Below are 24,926 nucleotides of genomic sequence, written 5' to 3'. Positions count from 1 at the left end.
AAACTATGGGTACTATAGAAACTGATGAAGAAATATATGAAGAGATAAACAAATCAATGAAAAGGAACATTCCAACGTTCTTTGTCCAAAGGCCCCCTCCTCTCCTCATTGAGAGTTGGCTGAAACAAAGAATTTATCCTGTGTGGAAAATAGGAGACTTTGTACTATTGCCTTGTTAAATGTGCAAGATATTCAAAGGAGAAACCTGCATAAAATTTGATGCTATGAAATAACCAAGGATTCTTCATGATTTGCAAGTTCTTAAGCTAAAAGACATTTTTGTTTTTGCAACGCTTGCGAAAAATGTAATCACCCAGATGCAGAACTCTTTTTCAGGACTTGGTTTGCTTCATTGTTTTTGCAGAAAAATTCTGACTTTTTTTCTTCAAATTAAATCTGACTTTTCTCCCATTCGGAGACTGTTTTTAAAATTCTCTTGATAATGTCCTTTGATGCACATAGTTTTCAGTTCTTATGAAATCCAAATTATCTAATTTTTGTTTTGTTGCTCATGCTTTTGGTGTCATATCTAAGAATCCTTTGCTAAATCCAAGGTCATTATGATTTTCTTCTGTGTTTTCTTCTAAGCATTTTACGGTTTTATATTTTATATTTTTATATTTATGTATAGAAGCTTTTATATTTAGATTGTTGATACATTTTGAGTTAATTGTTGTGTATGGTCTGAAGTAAGAGTCCAACTTCATTCTTTTGCATGTGAAAATCCAGTTGTCCCAGCACAATTTGGTGAAGAGACAATTCTTTCCCCATTAAATGTACTTGACACCATTGTAGAAAATCAACTGGCCATAGATGTATGTGGATTTGTTCTTGTTGGGTGGGTCGCTTCATGGCCAACTGAGTCAGATATAGTAACTGGAAACAGTGGCAGAAATTTAAATGCTGGCTTCTAAAGCCAAAAATCTTAGCAAGGACCCCTTTTCCTTCTCCCATCCAGTAGCAGAGGGGAGGAAAGGGGGATTGTTCTGTTCTGATGGGCTTTCTACTGGGATGTATAGGAATGCAACAATAATGTTCATCTGAAAATAACATTTTTTTCCAGTTTTCTGTGACCTGGTCATCAACCTATATTCACGAAAGAAGAGAGATAATTAAAGATAAAATAAAGTATAGGTTGAATTATAGTCAGATTCTGAATTTCTCTGATTCTCATTTTCTTTCAACTTTAATAGTTTGTCATACTTGCTTTTTAAGTATTAGGTCTTCTACTGGAAGGTCCTCCACAAAGCACAGATAATTATGAATTATCTTAATTTTAATTTCCTCAACTCCTTGACACTATCTATTTCTACCATATACCATTTAGCAAAGTATTCTTTAGCGTCAGTAAGGTGGTGGTTGCTTTTTTATTTTTTTAATCCATCAAGAACTAAAAGGAAACACTTTTTTTTTTTCAAATTAGACTTATGTATGACCTGGGAAAGGAGGAGTGAACTAGTAATTTTGAGTCTGTTATCAATGCTGATTGAGACTGGCCTTTTATATCACTCGGAGGAGAATACTGTTTGTTCTCAGCATGAAATACATAAGAGCAAAAAACGATTGGGGAACAAGGGAATAGTATTTTATTAGGTGGTTTTATTGTTTTTGTCTGATGTATTATGACCCTCCAAACCCCAGAATATCAAGGGATCATCCATACTTACAGTTAAAAACCAAATAACTTCCAAAGCCAAGTATAAGTGAGTTTTAAAACATAATTAAACACCATGTTGGATTATCTACCACAGTTCTTCTTAAGTGGCCCAGTAAATGTAGCATCTACTGCATTAAGTTTCAGAAACATAGGCAAAGTCTCAGCCAACATGTATTTTGAATATAGCAGGAAAACATGTTTTAGACCTTCTGAGAAGCAGTAAGTTCTGGAAACTAGAAGCCATAAAAGACAAAATCGTGGGAGGGGAAATGCAGAGGGCACCCTGGGAAAGAAGCAGCCTCAGAGTTGAATGACCTTTCTTTGATCTCTAGCTTTCCCAAGTCACTTTCCCATGCACTTCCTCAACGCTGGTTTCAGTTCTTTAGATCTAATAAAAGGCTTTGGGGTTGGAGCATCCCCAGGCTTCTAAGTAGAGTGCTGATTCAGACAGCACCCTGAGGGAGTGGAACACTTAGCTGGTTTACAGTAAAATGTGTGTGTATGTGTGTGTGTTTTCTCACTAAGAGTAGTAACATCTCAGCACTGCCACCGCCACTAAAAGGGATTTAGCTTCCTCCAAGTCACCTCAATTAAACACACGTTATAAAGAAAGCTGTGTGGATGCTGGGTAAGCACAACTTCAAGACACCTCCACTAGATTCACTCCCCTTCCAAACATTTTGCTGTCACCTAAGTATCTCATATATAGAAATTTTATAGTTGCCTCTTTGCCAGTCAATTATTTCATGAGACTTCACATAACTTTGCTTAGGTAAGAAGCTGATTTAATACTTAGAAGAAATGCTTACATTTCAGTGCAATTCCTCTCCCTTCCTTGGTCAAAGTTTACACCTGACTCTATAAAGTAGATTATGTGTTGTTCATTGTGCTGAACTCAGATGTCAGTCAGTGGTTACTTGGGTGACTATACACGTTGCCTTGCTATCCCAGAAAGCTTTTTCTGGTCATTTTAGAAACGCTGAGTGATTTTTATCAGTCTTTAGTTCTATTCTAAGAATATAGTTATTTCTTCCTCTTTTTCAAAATATTAGACAAAGAAGTTTAGGAAACATAATAATCGCTGTTAATTTCCAAATTTTCTTTCTTCCAAAGATTTTCATAGGAGTTAAATCATTCTACTTTTATGAGAGTCACCTAAAGAAGAGAGCGAGCAGGCCCATTTTACAGACAGAAACAGAGATATTACTTGACTTGTCTAAGTGGGATATGATAAAGAAGGAAAGGGAGAACTGCACAGCCTAAAATTTATCACATTTGTTTCCAATATGGTGATTATTCTAGTTGGGAATGAGAAGGCACTTCATCTATTTTGGCTATCATTTTTCTGTGCTTTAACTTCAGTATATCAAAACCTCATTGCAAGGTTAGTCTGTGATTTTGCCCTAGAGGCATTAAACTGCTCATGTGTTATGTACCCCTGTCTGCTGAGTCGTGATAGTTTCTTAGATTTTCAAGAACTAGGTCACTATAATTTTGTAAATTGTAATTGCCCCCACTTGTAATTACTATAATGATATATCCACAGCAATAAGTAACAGCAGATGATAAATGAACTCATAGATTCTGTACACAAATTTGGCAATGGGGTTATAATGGGGTTATAATAACCAAAGTCCTTGTCCTGATGGAGCTTACATTTTAGAAAGGGAGACATAATAAATAATCAGTTGCACAACCTAATCCTATAGTGATAAATGCTGTGAAGAAAGAAAGCAGAGTAAGGGAACAGAGAGTAACCAGGAAGGCAGAGTTATTTCAGGTAGCAGTTGGGGAGGGAAAGTGGGAAGACCTGAAAGAAGTGCCCTAGGCATGTTTGGGGAACAGCTGGAGGCCAGTGTGGCTGGAGCTGACTGAATGGCAAGAGGTAAGATTGAAGAGGTGAGCAGGGGCTGACACCCTGGGAAGTCGTGGAAAAGACTTTGGATTTTATTGTAAATGTAATTAGAAGCAAAGAGCTCTGGAGGGTTTTGAGCAAGCAGAATGACATTATCTTACTCATGTTTTTAAGGGAAGTTTCTGGTTGCTGTGTTGAGAATGGACCTTGATGGGTAAAGAGCGGAAGCAGGGAGAACAGTTAAGAGACTTTCGTAGTCACGCAGGAGGAAGGTCATGGTGGGTGGGCTTGGTGGATAAGAGGCTGCAAAGAGAATGGATTCAGTGTATGTCCTGAAAGTAGATCTGGAAGGACTTGCTGCCAAATTGAATGTGGTACTTGAGAGAAAGTTTTGGTCCTGAACATCTGAGATGGGGAAGACTTGAAGGAAGCAGCTTTTGTTTTTGTTTTTAAAATGGAAAATCATGTGTTTTAGACACATTAAGTTTGAGATGAATATCCAAGTAGAGATGTCACGTAGGCAGCTGGATATATGAGCCTGGAGCTTAGGGGAGAGGTCAGGGTTAAAGATATACATCAGTGAATGGAGGCTATTTAAAGCTATGGACTGGAGGGAGCCTAGGAAGAGAAAAGAAGAGGTCCAAGGTCAAACCCTGGGTGGTCTAACATTCAGAATTCTGGAAGGGAGAAGAACCCAAGGGAGGAGGTGGCAACGGAATTATAATGGGGCCGAATGATTCAAAATCAGAGATGTAGAAGGTACAGCTAAAGTTAGGGTTTAAAGACTGAGAAAAATCTTCCTGGAGAACAACCAGAAGTTCTAAATTGTGTGCTGGAGGCTAATGAACCACAATGTGAGGGGGAGAAGGGATGATATATGGAAAGTTTATTATTTCCATGAATGCACTAGGGATTTGTCATATCCCACGGAACACAACTATTTACTATTCCCTAAAATGTTGCCCGATAGTAAATTTTATTGTAAAGGGTTCACTCTTTAGAGAGTCTATTTCATGGGCATCTATATTAGCTACACACAGACAATATACCTTTTTCAAAAATATATGTTGTTGCTGTGTTATGGGACACAATATGGAGGTAGTCCTTTGAGCCAGGGGGAAAAAAACACAACAAGGTAATATCAAGTGTCACTTTGGGAATATTTTCTATTAAACATGGCCGGCTTTGAGCAACTCACTTTTCTCAAGCCAGCTGTTGAGAACTCAGTTTTGGGAGACAGATAAACTGCTTCTTTCTCCCTCCCTTAATTCCCGGGCTCTCCCTAAAAAGTGAAGGTTAGAAGAGTGTGGCTGCCATCTGTGTGGGCTGTGCTTTTAGCTGGCTCTACTTTCATGCACCATGACACTGCTTCAATGCCTGAAGACTGCAATGCACAGATCTGGCACCCAGAAGACAACGGTGCCAAGGATGAGAAAGGAGGCCATGTTGAGTCCTCCTATAGCTTCAGAGATAGTGAGAATTTGTCTTTTTTGTTTTTTTCTCTTACGTTGGGAATATTGAATCAAACCATAAATAAGCAATAGATGCAGTTATCTAACATTATTTTTATAGTTGGACAGTTTTCTTTTTTAAGGGATGTTGCAATTTCTGGGATTTATTTATTTACTCACCGAGGGTGTTATTAGGATAGAGGAAGTTGGTTACAAACATTTGAAACACCAAGGTCAGATGGCTGCAGAGTTGCCCAGCAATCACGACCTTCAGTTTGTATGCAGGCTTAGCAACCCTAACTACTTATTCATAGGACATTCTGATGTTTCTGTCCAAGGAGAGGGAGTGTTGGCTCAGAGGCGAGTAAGGAGCATCAACATCTTTGAACTTGCTCAAACACCTCTGATGTTTGGAAAATGCATGTGGAATCCATTTGTTCTTTCTTTGAACTAGAAATACTACAAATAGGAAAAGAGTTGCCAAAATGGTTTGAGACCCTAAAGTAAAATATCTGTATAATCCAGTGTATGCACAGACCTGAGCTCCTTCTTATCGTAATCACCTTCTTCACTAGCTGAGCACAAACCATTTGAAATTTAGCCATTGTGGCTGAGTTTCAGGGTAAGGTGGCAACACTCTGGGATGTGAAGTCTGCCTGAAAAGGAGGCAGCCATGGTTGAGAGCAGCCAACAGATATGGGGCTTTGGGCACACTTGCTTGGTTTACTGTCACACATGGACTTCCGCTTGGTATCACAATAGGGTTGTGTTTAATGCCTACTAACCCTGGAAACAACACAAGCTACTGAATCCATAATTGGCCCTTCCTCTGTGGTGGTTCTCTGCGGTGAAAGGGGAACCCCATGGAGCCATTGCAGGATGGTGAAAATAATTGTTAAACTCTGTGGGTATGCTGAAATTGAGGGTCTGTAGTTTTCAACATTTACCCTGCTGTTTCTCAGGCACTTAGGAATATTAAGATCCTTATGGATCCTTCATGCACTTATTTGTTTCCAGTTTGTGCTTCTCCACAAACCTTCTCACTCTATCCCTTCCCTGGTTCTCTGCCAGGAAACATCTAGAATCCTGGTCTTTTAAAAAGACTCCATTCTCCTGAAGTTGGCAACATAGAGGGATTATTTAGGTGTTCACCCCCTAATTTCTCTCTGGAATGCGATGAAATTCTGCTAAGCATGGTCAAGGCTGTGTTATAGTCAATGACTCCCACTGATATGACTAAATGCTGAGTGGACCCAATTCAGTGATATTAGACGATGCAGGGTTTGGTGTCAGTAGGCTCGGGGACTAAGAGAAAAGTACGTAGGTTACACTCAAAACATTTAGTTACCAAATTCATTTATATATATGAACATTTTACACGGTAGAGTGTCAAGGTGTCTTTCCCGTGCTCTGGTACACGGATGGTGATAGCAGGTAGAAGCGCTGCGTGGGCTGTTCAAAAGGAACAGGGGGAGCGCCAAGGGCCGCCGTGGCAGAGCAGAGGATGCAGGCAGGGGCTCCCTTTGTGCTTTCCCTCTGGTATCCAAAATCTCTTTTCGGCCAAGCCACGCACCTCAGGTTTGCTACCGTTCCTTCTCTTTCTTTTCTCCTTGCACGTCAGCCTTCTGGTCTAGAAGTCTGTATGAAGAAGCCAACTGAAGGAACTTTCAGGCCCTGCGATCTACAATCATTTTAGATCGGAACGCGCCAGGGATGGAAGACAAGGGTCCCCGGCCTCGCGGCCCCGCCCGCCCTCCACGCGGTGACAGTGTACTGGGGCCGCAGGACTGGAGAGGAGCCGCTGCTTGGTCCCCGAGGACGCCTCTTCTGGTGTTCCTGCTGCCGCAGTAGGTTTTCCTGCCTGCATCGCAGCACAACGCAGAGGCTGAGGCGGGAGGCTCCGTTCGAACCCCTGGGCAGCGTCTCCGCCTCCCTACCCGCCCCTCACCGCCCCCCACCGCCCCCGGCGCCCCCAGGGGGTCCTTCGCGCGCCCTCCGCCCCCGCGGCCCACGTGCGCTCCCGGGACAACGGCAGGCGAGGCTCCGCGCGCCCCCGCCGGCTCGGCCGCGCTCCTCCCGCCGCCCCCTGCGCGCGCTCGTCCCCGCGGCCGCGGGCGCGCGCCCCTTCTCGGCGCTGCGGGCGTCGGTGCAGGAGGCCGCGGGCTGGCGGCGCGGGCGGGGGCGCGCGCAGGGGGCGGCGGGAGCGCGGCGGGCGGCCCGAGGCTCGGCTGAGGGCCGGGAACCCCGAGTGCCGGCGTCCTCCAGGGAAGATCCGCCGGGAGGGGCGCGCTGCGTGCTCGAAGGGGGAAGCCCGGAGCCCACGCCCCCGGCCCCGCTGAAGGGGTCGCTCGGCGGGATGAGGCGCTGGCGCGGGGGGCGCAGGGCCGGGCCCCCGCGGGCGCCCTCGGCGGGGGGGCGCTGAGCTCGGCGGCGCTGCGGGCCCACGGCGAAGGCGGCGGGAGCGGGAGAAGCACCAGGAGCCGGAGACGCCGCGGGAGCCGAAGGCGCAGAAGGAGCGGGGGTCGCTGGGCCCGGCCCGCCGAGGGCAGACACGGAGCGGCGCGGAGGGCGCAGCGAGGCCGCGGCGGCGCGGCGGGGCCGCGGGGCTCGGTGAGCGCGGCCGGGAGGTGGTGTGGACCGGGGCCGGGGCCGGGGCCGGGGCCGGGGCCGGGGGCCTGAGGGGGGCCTCGGTTTTCAATTCTTTTGAAAGTAAAGGTTCCGGGTCGAACGTTCCTGGAAGACCATTTCGGGTTCCCCAGAGCCCCGGGCGGGATTCCTCAGCCCACGGGTGGTACCACCGGGGTTTCGGGCTTGCTGCCCCCCTCGCTCTCCTTTCCCCGTTTCCCCACGGCCTCGGCGAGCTCGGGGTTCGGCTCATTTCTGGCCTGCTGCCGTCTTCCCCGCTGGAGGCTTAAGTCAAGCTAGAGTCCTCATTCTGCTAGCTGCGACTCCCAGGGAATGCAGAGGGGGGCTGGGGGGGGTCTCTGGGGGAGACGGGAGTCCCCGAGGAGTCAGGGCGCAAGCGTCGTGCCCGCTGTCCACGGAGCCACCGCGGGGCCACCTCCCGGTGTGTGTGGGCAGGTCAAGCGACAGGTCTGCGCTCCCGTGGAGTTTTTTTCTCTCATCCTTCTAATTGGCTTAAGTTACCACTACATATTGGCTGATACTAGTGATTTAGTGCCTTTTTTTTTCCTTGACTACCCCCAGCCCTTCCACTCCGAATAGTGCCTTTCTCATTTTGTTGACTCGAGTAAATATTTATTTTAAAGATTTTAGTAAACAGCTCACGTGATACTGGTTAAGGAGAGAAAGTCATCCCATTTGTTAGCTCAGGTCTGTTTCTGTACCCTTTATCACCTCACCTGCTGCTGAATCTTAAAGAAGGTGGAGGGTCCAATGCCTGGGAAGCAGTTGAATAGATATCTTTTAGGAAATAGAATTTGGATAATTACAATTTTGATCTGCGTGCAGAATTACAATCTGCTTTTAAAAAGCTTGGGGCACTACCTGATGCTACACAGATAGCCGGCAGCTGGTTGTAGCATTGTTGTCTCTCTTTTTCTTTTCTATTCTTTCAGAGTTTTATTTGGCACAGATTTAGATCTTTTAAGTCAGTCTGAATGGGAATAACTTTTCTGATACGTTGGTTGCTTTCAAAAGCATTGTCTGTATTCATATTTCTACTGGAAGAAGGAAAAAGCATATGGTACTGGTGTCCAGTGGCACTTAGAGTCCACAAAATGTGCAGCTTTATTCAATAATTGGATTTGTGGGTTGTAATATTTTTGAGTAGTGATGGTTGTGATTTATTAGTATATTTGTATTTCCTTATTGATTAAATTGAAATCTAACTTTGAATCGTGACATTTGCTCCTTGGAGTTGAGAGGGAAGGAAATCCAAGCTTCATTTGTTGCTACAACACGACCTCAAAGTTTTTCAAGTGCTAATTGGTTTGGATTATTTTTAATAGGCTATTTGTGAAGATAGGGTGTCATGATGCTGTGATTTCCATTTTTAGGAACATCTGGAGTCTTATTCTTTCCTAAAATTGGATATATGGGATATTTTATAGAACAAATAGCTATGATGGTGTGAGGTTGGAACTGTGCTAAAAGTCACTTACCATACCATGGTCCCTGTAGCCGTCCTTGGAATAAAGCAGCACTTTGGACAGAGACTTGTCCAGCCACAGCTGGGATGGAAGCCCAGTTCACTGTCGGATTGTGCACATTGAGGTGGGTGACAGGGTGAAGGAGTGGAGAAGAAACGACGTAAGAGGAAATGTTAGTTGGAAGAACCTTCTACGGTTATATAACTGTTTTGTTTTCTAGGGAGAGACTAAGAACCTGCAAGGCAGGCTCAACTGTCATTAGTGCCTTTGATGTTGGTTTGAATTCCAGTAGTTATGTTCCTTTTATTTCATTTCCCAACCTCCACATCATTTTCCAGTCATAAGAAGCTGTTTCCAAAGTTGGGCTGTGACTTTAATGGCAATCCATTCATTTCTACTTGGCTCTTTCTTTCTCTTGTTCTCTCTTTAGATGATGTATTTAGCAGTGCTTTCCCTTCTCAAGCTGGCCTGGGTGTTGTATTTGCATAATATACGTAGATTCCCTGTTGACAGTAGATGCATTCAATAAATGTCAAGGACTAGGAACTGTTTTCAAAAGACTGTGGTAGCAGAGGAAAAATGAAATGAACTAAAAATAGTTATATATTTAAAAATTAAAACCAATATTCTTCAGGAGTTTTTAGGATTTAATCCTTGAATGTGAAATCTGATTTTTATGGCAGGAGACAAGAGGTAGCAAAGATTAGTGGAAGAAACACAGAACTTGAAGGCAGTCGTGGTTCCTGTTCTGCGGTTTGGTAGCTATATGGCGTGGCACCTTCACTGGGCAAGTTAGTTACATTTTGAGCTTGTTTTCTTTATTCAGAGAATTGGGATGAGAAGGGCTTGAGGTGTCTTTTTTACAGAGCTGTTGTGAAGGATCCGATGACAGAAAGGATGTGAACATGCTTTGTAAAATTGTTTTTATATGTGTAAGATATTACTGTTATCATATATAAACTTGCTATTAACTGCAAACCTATTTGCCTGGTAAATTGGCCTGAGAAACTGTTTTAAATATTTTTAGGACAGTAGTTTCAAAAATGGAGATAAGAAATGAGGAAGTGCTAGATTTCTTCCAGTTTTATATTTTGTGACACTGTTTCTTTCTTTAGGAAATCCATTTGTAGTACCTACAGTTTGGGGCTCTTTGGAATTTTCAGATATTCTGGGACAGTTGTCAAGTTCTTTGAGGTTCTGAGCCTCTTCAGTGTGTCGGTTCAAAATACCAAAGAAGGTTACAAAATAGGATGTCTGAAGAGCTGTTTAGTGAAAAAAAAAAGTTTATGTTTGTCTGCATTGTTTAGGACAGGGGTTGGCAGAGTACAATGTACAGGCCAAATCTGGCTCACAGCCTGTTTTGTATGGCCCACGAACTCAGAATGCTTTTCTACATTTTTAAGATGGTTGAAAAAAATCAAGAGAAGAATAATATTTCATGATGTGAAATGAATTATATAAATTTCAATTTTATTCCCCATAACTAAAGTCTTATTGGCACACAGCCACACTCATTCATTTAATATTGTCAGTGGCTGCCTTTGCACTATGATGGCAGAGTTGAATACCTGCTTCAGAGACCGGGTGGCTCACAAAGTCTAAAATATTTACTGTCTGGCCCTTTACAGAAGAAGCTTGATTCTAAATCTGAGATTTAGGACTAACATTTTTTTTTCTTTTGCTTTAATTCGTTTCCTTATCATGGCATTATGTGGATTAAGACCCCTGGAAATGTACTGATTTTTGCTTTGGAGCTGATTTGGGTTCAGATGCCAGCTGTGATATTTACAAACTTTGACCCCAGGCAAATTAACGTCTTGGATACCTCCTTTGTAACCAGATAGTTACAATAGTGTCTACTTTAAAAGGCTGTATTGAGGATTAAATGAACTGATTCATGTAAAGAATTGAACACAATGTCTGGCATATGGTTAGCACCCAGTGAGTGACTGATGATGCTAATTATAAGTTCTAGTCTAAAAAATATGCATAAAACATTTATATTACCTTTGCCTCTATACCATAGAGTCATTCTCCTGAGCAGTATGCTCCTTGTTACGGAATTCTCTCCTTCACTGAAGTCATTAATTTAGTTAGCAGCTGATAATTGGAATGTTCTTGAGAAATTTTCGTTTGTTGTACTGTTTTGCTATTAATCACCTGCCTATTTCAGATGACTGAGAATGGGTGGAAACATACTTCTCTTCTATTTTTCATGGATCCTGGTTCTTGATAATTCCCAGGTACTGTTCTTATTATTTGCAAGCTGAATTTAAATACCACTTCTATTTTGGTAGAATTTGGATTTTTCTTTTCTTTTTGAGAAAGACATGTGAGAAAAACCTTTTTTAATTAGGCCAGGATTAGATAACTTTTCCCTCTGTGTATATTACACTCTAAGTCTTCCTTAGAATTTGCATTAGCATCTTTATAGTATCCTCTTCAGATTTGAAATAATAAAACTTATTTTTTTTTCTTTCTAAAGATAGGCCTACTTTACTGTCTAGCAGCTTTATATTAAGCTCTTTGAAGTATTTGGTTTTATTTTACAATTGAGAAATTTGATGTATTTTTCATCTTCAGGTGCTGGTTTATTTAACGTTAATCCCAAATAAAGGGTGAGCAATTCAGAAATGTTCTGACAGTTAAAACAGACTTGGGGTCACCATGGCTTTTGCCTTTTTACAGATGGTGCAATTTCATGGCCTTGGATGATGCTTAAATGCATTGGGATGTTTGAAAGGACATAGGGGAAGGCATCAGTGTTCTACATTATCCTTTGTGGGAACAGTGGAATGGAGGCAGAAAGATCTTCCCATAAAACCATAGTGCAGTAGTGCCTGGAAAAGTGCATGCTTCTAATAGTAGTACCTGAAAAGGGTAGAGGTCTAGTGAAGACTCACTGTCAAGATGAGAGAGTAATTTCATTTCTTTCTTTTTTATCATTTTTATTGTAGTAACATATATGTTTTATATATATATATATAAAACATAAAATTTCCCATTTTAAAACACTTTCATTTATATATATATATATAAAACATAAAATTTCCCATTTTAAAATACTTTCAGGTATACAATTCAGTTCCATTAATCAGATTCACAGTATTTTTCTACCATCACCACCATCCTTTACTAGCATTTTCATCACCCTAAACAGAAACTCTGCACCTGTTAAGCAATAAACTGGTTCCCCCTGCCCCAGTCTGTAATCTGCTTTCTGTCTCTATGAAAATGTATATTGTAGGCATTTCATATAAGTGAAACCATATAATATTTATCCTTTTGTGTCTGGCTTATTTCACTCAGAGTGTCTTCAAGGTTCATCCATGTTATAGAATGTATCAGAACCTCAGTGTGATATCTCATTGATTTGCATTTCTCTGATGACCATCTTTTCATGTGCTTATTGACCATTTTTATGTCTTTGTTAGAGAATGTCTTTTCAAGTCCTTTGCCCATTTAAAAAATCGGGTTGTTGAGTTGTAGCAGTTCTTCATATATTCCAGATATTAAACTCTGATGAGATATATGGTTCACAATGTTTTTCTCCCATTATGTAGGTTTTCTTTTCACCTTCTTGATAGTATCATTTGATGTACCAAAGTTTTAAATTTTTCTGAAGTCCAATTTATTTTTTCCTTTTGTTGCTTGCACTTGATTTATTAGTGATATCTAAGAAATCACTATAAAATCCAAGATTATAAAGATTCCCACCTATGTCTGCTTCTAGGAGTTTTATGGTTTCAGCTCTTATGTTTAGGTCCTTGATCCATTTAGAGTTAGTTTTTGTGTATGGCATGAGGTAGGGGTCTAACTTCATTTTGTTGCAAGTGGATATCCAGTTTTCCAGCACCGTTTGTTGAAGATACCATTCTTCTCCCAATTAATGTTTTGGTACCCTTGTCAAAAATTGCTTGCATTTATGTTTAAACTCTCAATTCTATTTCGTTGGTCTTTATGTCTATCTTTTTATGCCCATATCACACTGTTTTGATTAGAGAGAGTATTTTCTTTTGAGATTAAAAACAAAACAAAACAAAAACCCAAAAGATATGCTATCTGGAGGGATGACAGTTGAGAAGGAGTGTTCCCCAAGGCAGTAAAACGAAAGGATTTGATAAAATAGTATAGTGTAGTAAAATAGTATAGTCTGCAATTTCATAGTATTCCTGGACAAGAGGAAAATTCCTGGTGTTTAAACGATATTGCTTTAGAACACGTAAAAGGAAATGAGAAATGGGCTGCTTTGTTTAATTTCTCATGAGAAAGTCATGAACCAATATTCAGAGTAGAAGTGAAATCCTGGTTTTAGAAACATCTTTTATTTGGCTTATGGCCATAAACCCATTTACTACCTTATTTTATGCCATGGATTATAAAACACAAGTCATTAATATAGGAGGTTGTAGAGATGGAAAACATTGAGAGAAAAAGCATTTGATCCATCCATTATGGAGAAATTAGGATATATTTGAATTGTCTCTGTTAAAAAGATAAGTACTGTACTTGGGTAGAGTTCTCAAGTAGATATTCCATCCATTTGCCCTAAAATAATAATCTTTATTTGGAGTTCAACCTTGTGTTCCGGGGCTATTTGACTGCATGTTTTTGTTCTCTTGTGTGTAGGATGGAAACAGTAATTCCTGTTACTCTTTTCATTGGAGAGATACATGGTTGAAGGACTGTTAAGACAAGTAGCATTCTTTAACAATTTTGAAGAACATATTATATGATGTTCAGTAATCAATTACCTGGTATGTTAAACACAGGGGAAAATATGAAGTAACCTTTAATAGGGGAAGGAGATTTGAACATGGAGTTAGAGGGCCTGGGCTCTTGGCTTGCCTCTGCTATAAACAATCTGTGTTTGGCCAGATAATTCATTTCTTTGAACCTCATTCTCCTCACAGCGCACCCGGAATGTTAATAATATGATTTAGCCTTCCGGATGAGGGCACATGAGGGGTAGATGGTCTGTAAGACCCCTCTTGCTCCAAAATTCTGTGATTCTCTGAATTAGAGAGGGAGAACTAACAATTTTGCACTTGCCTGGTGTGATGGTTAGGCTCATGTGTCCACTTGGCCAGGTGATGGTGCCCAGTTGTTGGCCAAGCAAACCCTGGCCTAACGGTTACTGTGAGGACATTTTGTGGACTTAAATCATCAGTAAGTTGATTGCATCTATGGCTGATGATCACACATACAGTCAACTGAGAAAATTGCCTTCAGCAATGAGATAAGTTTCATCCAATTAGTTGAAGGCTTTAAAAGGATAAGTAATGACTTCAGCAGTCAGAAGAGAGAATTTTCATCTCTCCTTCAGCCAGTCAGCTTTTTCTGGGGAATTCCTTAAAAACCTTCATTGGAGTTCCCAGCTTGCAGCATGTCTTATGGAATTTGGACTCATTGCATCTCCAATGTTGTTGGTTCTGTTTCCTTAGAGAACCCTGACTAGTACACCCAGTTTCCATTGACCTTCTACCTGACAGCCCTTCCTAATAGCTTTACATCCAGTGGTCCTTCTCTAGATTCATTAGCTACCCTGGCCCACTAGGGTGAGGGAAACCGAATTGTTTTTATCAGCTAACTGAAAAGTATACAGTGAATACATACTATGTAGTTAGTGCCATACTGGATGTAGTGGAGGCAGGGAATCTCTGCCATGAAGTTGTTCATTTCATTGGGAAGACAAAGTATGTTGTGGAAAAGAGTATTATAAAGAAGTAGACAACTTGGGATGTATTATTGGAGAGGATAATTGTGGTCTTGTGACCTTGAACATCTGTAAAATTATCTTTGTAGACTCCCTCCAGCTCTGAGATTTGGTCATTTTCTCTTTGACATAAGAGCGATTTGAATCAACCTGCCATTAAACAACCCAGTGAGAATGGCTCAGTCTCATTCATATTTTTACACTCAATTCTGTATAATTGCTTGATTTACTAGAAGGAAGGAAAGGGTTGCTTTAATTTGCTGGAAATGCATTCAAGGGACAACCTCTCTTCTTAAAAGTTAAGCATGTGAGAAGTGACAAGAAACAGTAGTGTCCCTGCTTCTTAGGTAATACATTTGTGCCCTGGCTATCATTCTTTCTTGCCTTTTCAAGGACTTCATCCAGTAATGATTTTCTTTCCTGAGTTATCATTCTCTTTGACCTGGATAATTTCTTTTAGTACACAAACATGCCTTAGTATAACTTGCAGCAGTGATGATTGATTAATTGCCTACCAAATGCCATTCTTCACCACTTCCTTCATTCTTTTTTTCTTGAATGTACCATACACATTAGCATTTATTTTATTTCTTTTTTTAAAAGCAAACGACAGATACCCAGGTTACCAGCTTTACTTTTTTATAAACCTAAGCTTAACATTACATATTTAAATAATTGTCAAAACTTACTAAGTTGTAGCATTAATGCAACAACTAGAAAACATCCTTAATTTATATTAAACCAGAAATGTATCACCATTACTCTATTAATGTCTTTTGCTACTAAATACTGAAAAAAAATTGTTACTGTTTTTGCAGAAGATTTATCCTGACAACATTAAGTTCACAGCAGACTGAAGCTACTTGGCTTACATGTCACGCAAAATGGAAAAGAACAAGATCCATGCTGGGGTTAGTGTACAGTTTTGTCCTAGCTCTACTAAAGAGTCATGGTTCACCTTGGATTAGTTTAATAAAACAGCACAGTACCTACAGAAATTTATAACAATTTTAAAAGACAAAAAAAAAAAAAAAAAGAAAAGGGTCCTATTAATGCGGTCCCAACAATAAACTCAGAAGTCTTTGACAAATAGGTACTCAAATGAGCTATTTCTAAATACTGCAGATTAGGTACAGTTTTACTGAAGGTAGAGTTCATTTGAAATCTTCAAAAAAATGTTTCTGCTGATCTTCTAAAATTGCTAGTTTTAGTTTAATGTTTCTTTTAAATGCATGCATTGAATTACTTTGTATCTAAACATAGCAGCTGCTCCTTACCACTTATTGTTAGGGACTTAACTGGCCATCTTCTTCAACGTTTATCCTTCTTGACCAGTCTTAGCAGTTCTCTTTGTAATTTGTCTGCCATTAACTCTTTCAGTGGAAGTTGATATGGATTTGAAGTTGTCCATCCCACTCCCACCAAAGGGCATTGAAGAAAAGGAAGTAAGGTCCGTATACTCCAGTGAACCAAATGAAGTAAAAATCCCTGTATTAAAAGAAGAAAACCCACCTCCTAAAGATGGAAACCCACTGAAGGCAGAGAAAAAAAGATACTATACCTTTGTTTCTGCTTCAGTGGGGTCTCTTCAATTCCCAAAAAACTCCTCAAACGGGTCTTTGAAGTCAAATGCAAGTAGGTCCCTTCCACCAAAAAATTCCCTGAAGACATCATCTGGATTTTGTAATGGAAGTCAAATTCCAATGGACTGTCAAAATGACTTCCACCTCTACCACTACCATCATTTAATCTTTCCTTGCCATATTTGTCATAAATGTCTTGTTTTTAGCCTCTGATAACACCTCATATGCCTCAGCTACTTGTTTAACTTTTCTCTACTGCTTCTTTATTCTCAGGATTTTTATCAGGGTGCCACTTCACTGCCAGTTTACAACATGCCTTTTTAGCATCCTTGGGTGAGGCATGTCTCTGCCTGCCTAGAACTTCATAATAATCCACCACATTTTAACAGATTGTTGGAAGAAGTCCCGAGGAGGTTGGCAGCTAGCGCCAGGAAGGAGGAGAGGCTGGGAGGTGGGGCCCGTAGTCTCCTCTCAGCTCTGGCATGGCTGGTGCTGTTGGAGATGGTGGCAGCGATTCCTCATACTTTCCTTTCTCTCCCTTTCTCCTGGCTTCCCCAATTCTCGAGGGCAATAAGACCTTCAAATTTTATCTAGGCACATGGCTGCCCAGCTAGAGACTACATTTCCTAGCCTCTCTCTAACAGCTGGGTGTAGCCATGTGACTATTTCTGGCTGAATGGATGTGAGCAGAAATTTGTAGGATTTCTGGGTCACGGTCTTAGAAAGGAAGCCAGTTGCCCTCTTCTTCCTCTTTCCTCTTTTTGCAGATGTGAATGTAGAATGTTAACACAGTGCCCCTTGTTCAACCTTGTAGATGAGGGCAACACCTTGGAGGGAGATGGAGCAGGAAGAGGGATCCCTGCACAGTCTTGGGGGACAGAGCCACCTACTGGCTTGGGGTTGCTCATTTATCTCAGGATTGTTAAGTGAGAGAGAAATAAAATTCTGTCCTGTTTGAGCAATACCTAAACTTAACAAAACACCTCTTTTGAACCACCCTCTCCTCTACCTCACTTTCCCTGCAGCTACTGTCCAACTTCTTTGTGCCCTTTCACTGCAAAATTTTTCAAAAGAGTTGTTTATATTTGTTCTCCTTACTTCCTCATCACTTATTTTCTTTCTAGCCTGGACCTTTTGATAGCTTGTTCCACCACCCCACTGAAATTGTTTTTAGTCAAGGCTGTAATGAACCTGTATCTTGCTAAAGCCAATGGTTATTTCAGTGTCTTCATCTTACTGACTTCTCACCAGAATTTTGCTTTGGTTGACACTGCCTCTGACCTCTTAGCCACCCATTCTCTATGTCCTTTTGCCAGTTTATCTCAACCCCCAACCTTGCTCTAAATTTTGGAGTGTCCCTGGGTTCTTCTTGGGTGATTTCCTCCATTTTCATCTTTTCAGATATCGTTTTATATGCTGAGGATGCTCAAATTCCTATCTCTGGTATTGTTTTTCTCCCCCCCTGGAGCTCTAGACTCATCTGTCTGCATGCCTCCACTTGGATGTCTAATAGACACCTGAAACTTAACATGAACAAAGCATAACTGTGAATTACTCCTTTCACTTGATCCTCCCCCCATCTCCCCCAGGTTTTCTCTGTCTCCTTAAGTGGCACCACCATATACCCTTAAGTGGCACCACCATACACCCATACATCCTGAGGGTCATCCTTGATTTTTACCCCTCCCTTATCTTGCAGTAAGTCATATCTGTTCCTCCTTCTCACTTTTTTCTCTTTTAAAAACTTAGGCTAAGCTAGTAGCCTTTCTCCCCTGGAAAATGGCCAATATACTACTTTACCTCCACTCGTCTTTACCCTTCTCCCTACCCTTCCCACATACAGGAGCTAAAAATAATCTTAAATGTTAATCAGATCATATCACTGCTCTGCTTATTGGCTTTCCAGTACACTTAACACTAAAACTAAATCTTAAGGCTTCATCATGGAAAGAAGAAATGTCATTGTTGCCACTTATAAGGCCCTGTATCAGTGGTTCTCAGCTGGGGGAGATTTTGCTGTTCAGGGCATTTAGCAATGTCTGGAGATACTTTTTGTTGTCACAACTTGGGGTCGGGTAGGGTCCAGTGTACTACTGGCATCTAGCGAGTAGAGGCTGCTAAACTCCTGCAATGCACAGGCTGACCGCCCTCCACAACAAAGAATTATCTGGTCCAAAATGTCTTTTATGCTGTGGTTGAGAAGCCCTTTATGATCTTGCCTCTCTCCAACCTCATCTTCCTTTCTTCTTTCCTTTGTTCACTGGGCTGCAGTCATATTGACCTTCTTTTTAATGCCTTGAACAAGCCAAATACATTCTTTCTCAGGGATTTGCACTTGCTCTTCCTTTTGTTTAGGATGTTCTTCTTTCCAATCTTACATGGCTGCTGTCTCCTTTCTCTCTGGAGGGGCCTTTTATGATACCTGTTTACACATGCAGCTGCCCAGTCTCTGTCTTCCACATTATCCCAGTTTATCTTCTTCATATTAGGAGTTTATTATTGATTTGCTTATGTGTCTAACTTATAGATCCTGTCTCCTCCAACAATAGGCTACTGGAGGGGCAGGAAATCTGTTTGTCTAGGTACCTGCTGTATCCCTGGCCTTCATACTTAATAAGTATTTGGTGAGTGACAGGTTCTGAGTTCATTGTAGGAATGGAAGACAAGGTTTTCAGGGATATTGATAAGTTGCATGATCCAACTGGGAGCAGTAGGAAAGGTTATGATTTTCTGGAGGGTGAAAAAAAATCCCTTGAGTGAAAGCTGTTTCAACTTTTGATTTAGTAATTAATTTTGGAGAATGGATGTCTTCACCTCCATTTTTGTTTGGAGGCAGTGACAAAAGAGTAAGTTGACAGCAGGGACTTTCTATGCAAGTTCTAGGGTTACTTCAGGGCTAGGTTATTTTGCCTTGTATCTCATACCACATAGCTTGGCATATAGAGTTGCATTTTCATAATACTATTGAATACTACAGTTATATAGGCCTCTAGGGAATATTTGGTCTTACCTTTCCCTGATACCAGAATTTCTTCTACATTACCCTTAGGAAGAGATCATTTACCCTCTGCTTAAGTATTTTCAGTGTCATAAAACTCAGTTATTCACATGAAAGCCTGACTTTTTAAAAAAGAGTTCTTATTGTTAAAAAAATTCCTCATAATATTAAATTGGAATGTAACTTCCTGCACTTCCAACACCACACAGATCTTCATTTTTCACATGATGGCTCTTTGGCTATGTTGTGAAAAACGATTGGTTCTTTTACTAGCTTTTTCTCTTCTCCCAGCTAAATGTGCTCATTTTCTTCAACTATTCCTCATATGACAAGATTTCTAGATCCTTTTCTAGGACCATTCCTCACATTTTGGGGGCTTGGGCAAGAATATAAATGGAGGTTCATATACAATATAAACAAACATATAAAAGCTGTAAATCAAGTTAACTGTTAAATAAAAGATGTTCCATTGCCTTCCTTGGCAAATAAAAGTTCATGGTGACTTAGATCACAGTCAAGTAGGGAATTCCCAGACTCCTCTGGGTTTTGTTCCAGAACATGATAAAATGGAGAGAGCCAGCCTCTAGCCTGAGATGTCCTTCTCTTCTCACTCCAGGCTTCTTGCGCAAGGGAGTTTGCACATGCACATATGTGGATATTCCAGCCCAAACACCCTCACATGCCTTTCAAACAGCAGCTTGTTGATCATCCCTTGGGCCTAAGGGTGGACATACTGGTGGTGGGGTCGTCTGCCCTTGGGAGGACAGAAAGAGGCGTGAGTGGACCCTGGAAGTCGACAGTACTTTCTGGGTCCCTGGTCTAGGTGGGAGTTGGAGCTTGTAGTCTGCAGGGGAGCCATCCTTTAGGCCCTAGGAACAGCTGACCCCATGGTCAGAGGAAGGCTAGAACATGGCCTTCTAAAACTTGAGGCCTAGGATAGCGGTCCCTGTTGCTTAGGTCCAAGCCAGGACTATCCTATTCAAACTCTGGACCCAATTTGCAGTCAGTGATTGTAGAAAACGTAACTGCCCCTTCTTGTAGTGCCCCCAGGTAGACCTGGTATTCTAATTAGTTTCCTAAATGTGCCAGGCCATGGTCTGAATATATTTCACGGGGATGAGAGATGCACTAGAGAGGATTGTTAGTGACAGGGTGACAGGAGCCTCTGAGCCATCACTTTTGGCCTTCATCAGCATGACCTGTTTACCCAGTGTGCCTGTTCAGTGCTATAAGGTGAGAAGGGTTGGGAAGCACTGCTCGGTACTGGGGTAGTGTGACCAGTGTGTCTGTGCTGGGACGATGCAGTGGGTCTAATGGTATCATGGGGTTTACATGCTGCCTGAAGAGCATTTTTATAAACATTATCGTTTGGTCCATGTGACAGTGTGTGAGGTGTCAAAGTAGGTCTTGTGCCCGTCTTATTAATGAGGAAAATAGATCCAGGCTAAGTGGCTCACCTAGCTACATATTCTTACTCAAGTAGGACAGTTGAAACTAGAACTGTCTTCTTCTGACTCCTTTTTTGTTATATTCTTGCTACTAACCCAAATTGTGTTCCTTGTTTTGGATATGGTGCTTCCTTTAATGTAGCTGAATATAGTAATACCTTTTTTGGATAGCCTATCACCTGTAGCCCATTTAGGGCTTGCAGGCAATTACATTCTTTAGAGCCTTTCTGTCTCAACTTTTGTTACGTCTCACCCTTTATTGCTATTTTTTAGCCTAAATACTGAACTTTATATACTATCATTTTTATGATTTTCAACCACTTGATCCAGTCCCTTGAGACTTGATTCTGTGTGTGACCATTTTGATAAGCCTCTTTCCTAGATTAGTGCTGTATTAGTTATTGCAGTGATGTTGGTCTGAGATGGTGACCCTGATTCATTTATAGAAGGTTAGATAACATAGAGGCAGAAACATATGCAGTGCATTTTAGAAATATTTCTGTCTAAACCAGTTATATTAAAACAGTTTTGTGGAACTTAAAAATAAATTACCTTCCATTTTTCTTTAGTGCCCACTTTGTACTTCTCTTTACAAATGTCATTTCATTTAAACCCCTTGACAGACTGGTAGTAGTATTGCTATAGAAGAGAAGTGGCCCTCAGAAAAGTGTGGTCACTTGTTCAAGTTTACCCAACTAATAAGTGATGGATTGACTCAGGGTGCAAATCTAGGTCCATTTGACCTCAAAGTGCCTGTGCCTTCCTTGTACTACTTTATAAATAATGTGGAGTGATTTCTCAATGTTTAATGTGGGCTGAGAGAGGGGTATTTCCTGAGTTTATACTCTTGCACTTAGGGGAACTAATTCTCTAATATTACTCATACACTGGACAGCCACTAACTACAACTCCCCCCCCCCCCAAAAAAAAAAAAGGATTATCTAGTCTAAATTGTCAGTAGTGCTAAGGTTGAGGAACCCTGCTCTGAGGATTTTGATTAGTCAAAGTTTGTGTGTGTGTGTGTGTGCGTATGTGTTTTGAAGGAGATGTGCTATCTAGCCTGACTCTGTAGGGGTGATAGGTATTAGACTATGTGAGAGATGCTGAACTCCTTATGCCTTCAAAGTTTAAATTCTTAATTTGTTTTTCTTGGGAACAGGTTGTCATGGAGAATAAAGAGGATGATGCCTATCCATTTCATTCTGTCTTGCATCTAGAAAATCTGGGTTTTAATGCTAAAGGCTTTTGAGTGGTGATGGTTTGTTTTTTTATGTTTTAATGCTTGCTTTTTAAAATTGTAGGCATTATTTAAGTTGTTTAACGTGGTTTTTATTTAATATTTTTTTATTAAAGAAGTTCTAGGTTTACAGAAAAATAATGCAGAAAATAGATTTCGTATATACCCCCCAACAGTTTTCCCTAATACTAACACTTTGCGTTAGTGAAGTTCTTTTGTTACTATTGATGAAACAATATTATCATCATACTGTTAACTATTGTCTGTCGTTTACATTAGAGTTCACTGTGTTGTAAAATCCTGTGGTTTTAAAAAAAATTAACATACACAACCTAAAATTTCTCCTTTTAACCACATTCAAATATATAATTTAGTGTTGTTAGTTACATTCACATTTTTGTGCTACCATCACCACCATACATTACCAAAACTTTATCACCCTAAACAAAAACACTGTACCCAATAAGCAGTAATCCCCCATTCTCCCTAAACTCCAGCCTCTGGTAACCTCCAATTTCCTGTTGGTCTCTATGAATTTGACTATTCTAAATATTTCATATAAGTGAAATCATACAATGTTTGTCCTTTTTTGTCTGGCTTATTTTACTTACCAAAATGTTTTCAGAGTTCATCTGTTTGTAGCAGGGATCAGAATGTCATTCCTTTTTTATGACTAAATAATATTCCTCTGATTGTATATATCACATTTAAAAAAATCCATTTATCTGTTGATAGATATTTGGGTTGTTTCCATCTTTGGCTTTTGTGAGTAACGCTTCTAGGAACATGGTGTACATATATCTGCTTGAGTCCTTGCTTGCACTTCTTTGGGGTGTATACCTAAGGGTGGAATTGCTGGATCATGTGGTAATTCTAAGTTTAACTTTCTGAGGAACCACCAAACTGTTTTCCACAATGACTATATCATTTTATATTCTATCACAGTGTACTAGAGTTCCAGTTCCTCCACATCCTCCTTAATATGTACTGTTTTCAGATTTTTAAAATAATAGCCATTCTAGCAGGTGTTAAGTAGCAGTATCTCATTGTGATATTGATTTGCATTTTCCTAATTGCTAATGATGTTCAGTATCTCTTCATGTGCTTAATGGCCATTTCTGTATCTTTGGAGAAATGTCTGTGTAAGTCCTTGGTGCATTTTTAAATTGTGTTGTCTTTTTTTTGAGTTTAAGAGTTCTTTATATATTCCGGATATTAAATCCTTATCAGACATATGGTTTGCAACTGTTTTCTCCCATTCTGTACGTTGTCTTTTCAACGTCTTGATAATGTTTAATTTTGATGAAGTCCAGTTTTTCTATTTTTTTTTTTGTTGCTCATGTTCTTTTTTGGACATATCTAGGAATCCATCGCCAAATCCAAGGTCATGGAGATTTGCCATTATCTTCTAAGAGGTTTTTGGTCTTAGCTCTTACTTTGGGTCTCTGATTTGTTTTTAATTTTTTGTATATGGTGTGGGTAGGGGGTCCAACTTCATTCTTTTGTATGTGGAAATCCAGTTTTCCTTTTGTTTGAGACTATTATTTTTCCATTTAATGTACTGGGCACACTTGTTGAAAATCAGTTGGCCATAAATGTGTAGTTTTATTTCCCAACTGTCAGTTCTATTTCATTGGTCTGTATGTTTGTCCTTATGCCAGTACCACACTGTTTGGATTACTGTAGCTTTGTAGTAAGTTTTGAAAATAGGTAGTATGAGGCTACCTACTTGCCCTTTTTTTTCAAGATTGTTTTAGCTGTTTGGTGCCCCTTGCAATTCTGTAAGAGTTTGAGGATCAGCTTTTACATTTCTACAAAAAAAGGTTGTGTAAATTTTGATAGAGTAAAAGTGTTTTGAAATGGTTTTAAAATAGTAGCTTTAGGCATTTTTTATAGCTATTTGCAAAATGAGTCAAATTAAGTTCTCAGCATTGATTCAGTAGTTATTTACCAACTGCCTGTTGAAGTAGTTCTGCAGGGGATAAGAAGTAGCGTCTTCTTTATGCCATTTAAATAGTTAGGAATTAAAAGGACATAAGAGAGGTAGAATAACTTAATATAATACAAACTGTTTTAGAAGTTGTGAAAAATTAAAACCTTGAGAGGTATATTTGAGTTCTATTTTAGTTGATGTCTTACATGCTCAATTTATTATTTCATAAGTAAATATTGTTTGTGAACATTTTGGCAGATTTCCATATTTCCCGTTAATTTGTGTGTGAAGGGCAGCCATTAGTTCTCTGTTTATATAAAGCTTCACCTTCATGTATCATATGGTTATATGATAATGGCTAAACATAAACATTAGAATCATCAGAATTTCAATAGCTTCTGTTTTAACAACAAAGGACTTTCTATTTTCATTGCCAGTAGCATATTGGTTGCCTGCTAGATTCTAATATATTTAGAGTTACCTTTTTTCATTGCACCGTTAATGTTCTGGGAACTGTTGTTTAGTGAGATGTTTAAATTCTAAATTACTTTGATTAACACAACAATTTGCTTTATCAACTCTTCGCTCTTGGTAGAAAATAGTTTTCATAAATTTATTTGCTTAAGAGTATTTCCTGAAAACCAGCTGGTGAATTCGTTAGGCCAGGTTGCTTACCATATGTGGAAATAGAAAAATTGTTTGGTTTTCAGTGGCTTTGTTTCTTTTAGCATTAATGTCTAATCAGAATTGGGGGTGTTCTGGTTTGCTAATGCTGCCATTTTGCCAAATACCAGAAATGGATTGGCTTTTATAAAGGGGGTTTATTTGGTTAGAAAGTTACAGTCTTAAGGCCATAAAGTGTCCAAGGTAAGGCATCAGTAATAGGGTACCTTCACTGGAGAAAGGCCATTGGCATCTGGAAAACCTCTGTTAGCT

At 40.2% G+C, this 24,926-nt stretch overlaps 1 protein-coding gene across 1 annotated transcript in view; it reads left to right on the top strand.

Moving 5' to 3' along the window:
- The first annotated feature begins 7,157 nt into the window (after positions 1-7,157).
- The window catches only part of ARHGAP32 (Rho GTPase activating protein 32), a 403,775-nt gene continuing 386,006 nt past the window's right edge, over positions 7,158-24,926 (top strand). The window contains exon 1 of the mRNA XM_037841946.1: positions 7,158-7,573. The gene's annotated coding sequence lies outside the window, so the exon portion shown is untranslated. The remainder of the gene's footprint in view (positions 7,574-24,926) is intronic.

This window comes from Choloepus didactylus, chromosome 6 (assembly GCF_015220235.1).
Source record: "Choloepus didactylus isolate mChoDid1 chromosome 6, mChoDid1.pri, whole genome shotgun sequence".
NCBI classification, from domain to species: Eukaryota; Metazoa; Chordata; class Mammalia; order Pilosa; family Megalonychidae; genus Choloepus; species Choloepus didactylus.
This window is presented reverse-complemented; position numbering and strand designations above follow the sequence as displayed.